This window comes from Petaurus breviceps, unplaced genomic scaffold, assembly GCF_028583685.1.
Source record: "Petaurus breviceps papuanus isolate PSGF00001 unplaced genomic scaffold, PetGlider_PUasm1.0 90822, whole genome shotgun sequence".
Lineage (NCBI taxonomy): Eukaryota > Metazoa > Chordata > Mammalia > Diprotodontia > Petauridae > Petaurus > Petaurus breviceps.
Window position 1 is genome coordinate 11,701,115 of NW_027187351.1, and position 2,794 is coordinate 11,703,908.

Here is a 2,794-nt window from a genome sequence, read left to right on the forward strand (position 1 = left end):
TCAAGGGTATAAATAGGAAAAAAAAAAAAAAGAACAAATGAACGGTGAGTCATACATTCCTGTTGCTCCATGTCTACCCTTGTGAGAAAATGGCACAAGGCTTAGGGCCTTGTGTTAGAACTGTATGGAGCTGGTCTGAAGCACTGAGTGGTCCCTCAGCTTGGTAAGACTTGTAAGAACTGTTGCAGAGTGAAGTGAGTAGAACCAGGAGAACAATTTAAACAATAACATAAAAAATAAAAACAGAAAACAATAAAAACTTGGAAAGACTTAAGAACTGATCAATCCAATGATCAATCATGATTGCAGAGTATCAATGATGAAGAATGCTACTCCTTGTCTTAACATAGAAGTGGTGGGTTTATAAAGAGGGGGACATACATTTTTGGATATGATCAATACAGGCATTTGTTTTGCTTGGTCATGTGTATTTGTTATAAGAATGATACTGTTGTACTAATTTTGCAGACTAGATATATTCTTGAATTTTGAGTTAATTAAAATTTTATAAGTTGGCCCATTTAACACTCCCTCTTGGTGTAGGTAGATCCCTCGACTTCTGTTCTCTGAGCCCAGTGGAGGAATCCCCAACCAGAAACTCAACACATATAGTTACAAGATTCAAGCAAGAGAGATCTTTGACTCTCACGGAAACCCCGCTGTTAGCAGGAGGAGATTGACAAATTAATGACAGAGATGGATGGCATTGAGAATAAATCTAAATTTGATGCAAATGCCATATAGGGAGTGTCTCTGGCTGTTTGTAAGGCCAGAGCTGCTGAGAAAGGTGTCTCCCTATAACACCATATTGACGACCTTGCAGGCAATAAGGAAGTCATCTTGCCAGTCTTCAACATGATCAATGATGGCTCCCATGCTGGTAACAAGCTGGCCATGCAGAAGTTCATGATCCTCCCTGTTGGAGCAGCAAACTTTAAGGAGGCCATGCTCATTGGAGCTGAGGTCTACCCCAACCTGAAGAGTGTGATTAAGCAGAAATATGGTCAGGATGCCACCAATGTGGGGGATGAAGGTGGCTTTGCTCCTAACATCCTGGAGAATAAAGAAGCTTTGGACCTGCTAAAGAATGCTATTAGCAAGGCTGGCTATACTGATAAGGTTGTAATTGGCATGGATGTTGCTGCCTCAGAATTCTTCCAATGTGGGAAATATGACTTAGACTTCAAGTCTCCTGATGATTCCAGCAGATACATCTTCCCTTCTGAGCTTGGGGACTTCTACAAGAGCTTCATCAAGGACTATCCAGTGGTATCTATTAAAGATTCCTTTGACTAGGATGATTGGGAAGCTTGGAAGAATTTCACTGCTACTGCAGGCATCCAGGTGGTAGGGGATGACCTCACAGTGATCAATCCCAAGTGCATTGAAAAGGCTGTGAGCTAGAAAAGCTATAACTGCCTCCTACTCAAAGTGAACCAGATTGGCTCTGTGACTGAATCTCTCCAGGCGTGCAAGCTGGCCCAGTCCAATGGGAGGGGGAGTAATGGTTTCCCATTGTTCTAGGGAAACTGAAGATACCTTCATTGCAGACCTAATGGGTCTCTGCACTGGGCAGATCAAGACTGGTGCCCCCTGCCTATCTGAGCGTCTGACCAAGTATAACCAGCTTCTCAGAATTGAGGAAGAGCTGGGCAGAAAGGCTAAATTTGCTAGAAGGAACTTCAGAAACTCTCGGTCCAAGTAAGCTCTGGCCAGGAGGCCTAAGAGCTCACAGATGCCAGTCACCTCTGTAGAAATCAGCTCCTGTCCTAAGAACAGACAGTACCAAGTACTAGACCAGTTTGGTTTTGGGGGCAAGGGCCTCTGTTGCTTAACTTCCCTCTCCCCTCCACCTTTCTGTGATGTTCTCACTGCTTTGTTAGAACTGTCTTACACCAGAGACTTCATGATCATCTGGCTCTCTGTTGGCAGACCCTTGTCATCCTGTGACTGGGATAGAATGATCTGTTCTCACCCCCAACCTTGGTGTTGATGTGTGAAGCCATATACTTGTGATGCAGCCCTGAGAAGCCCACAGGCCAGATCCTTAGTGGCTTCTATGTGCAGAATAAAAGTATTCAGTAACCCACTGGAAAAAAAAATTAAGTTGAACGTTTTAAATGCATCATATGTGTTTGTAAATTGAATACATTAAACGTATTATAGGAACGGTGAATCATACAGAGAAGCAACAATTCTCTGAGTGGGAAGAGACCACCAAGGTAATCCTTTCATAAAGAAAAGAATGATTTTGCAATATGAATGTCACATACTAATCCTTGTTTTCTTTGCCTTGGCTGTACATATTCAATTAAGGTTTGTTTTTTTTAACCTCAACAGTGGGAGGGAGGGGGATTTTATGATATTGGTGGGTCAAATCCAGACACCAAAGTTGGAGGGGAATTAAAACAGCTTTATTATGAGGTTCACCTAATAGCAATCACCCATAGTATGTGCATGCACAGGCAGTCCTCATGGAGCTGATGGGGTGCTTGGGGTCTATGTTTGTAACATCAGTTTGTAAAATCAATTTGTAAAACCAGTTTGTAAATTCATATTCCGCCCCCCCCCCCCTGCCCAGCCTCAGAGCATTAACTCTGTCCCTTCCCCCTGCCAGCACTCTGCCTACAATTTATGAACTGTATATCTCTCCCTAGTATAATGGCCAGCTGCACCTATGAATCCTTCAATGCACTATCTGTAAGTTAACTCCTCAGCCGGAGCCCCCAAGCCAAGGGAGCAGACCACCAGACGAGCTGCGCCTAGGGACGCCCACGCGCTAGGGTTCGGCTGA

General features: G+C 43.7%; 1 pseudogene; it reads left to right on the forward strand.

Moving 5' to 3' along the window:
• The first annotated feature begins 332 nt into the window (after positions 1-332).
• On the forward strand, positions 333-2,273 carry LOC138148154 (alpha-enolase-like; annotated as a pseudogene).
• The last annotated feature ends 521 nt before the right edge of the window (positions 2,274-2,794 follow it).